Source organism: Arachis ipaensis, chromosome B09 (assembly GCF_000816755.2).
Source record: "Arachis ipaensis cultivar K30076 chromosome B09, Araip1.1, whole genome shotgun sequence".
Lineage (NCBI taxonomy): Eukaryota > Viridiplantae > Streptophyta > Magnoliopsida > Fabales > Fabaceae > Arachis > Arachis ipaensis.
Window position 1 is genome coordinate 11,074,119 of NC_029793.2, and position 273 is coordinate 11,074,391.

Genomic DNA, 273 nt, shown 5'->3' on the forward strand with positions numbered 1-273 from the left:
ATTTTAATTTAAATATATAAATAATAAACTCTTTTCTTTTAATAAAAAACCCAAAATAACTTCCTCTCAAATATTATCGTCTAAAGGTATTTTTATTTGATTTATTTCTTAAATCTGTGAAACGAATCAACCATAAGATTAGTCGTGTTGGTAAACAGTAAGAGCCATCTGTTCTGTTTTAGGCTTTTGGCAGACGAAAAAGCTGCTGCAATGTACTTTACAGACAATAATCCCTTCACACAATTCAGTGTCGGTGCCTCATCACTAATAATT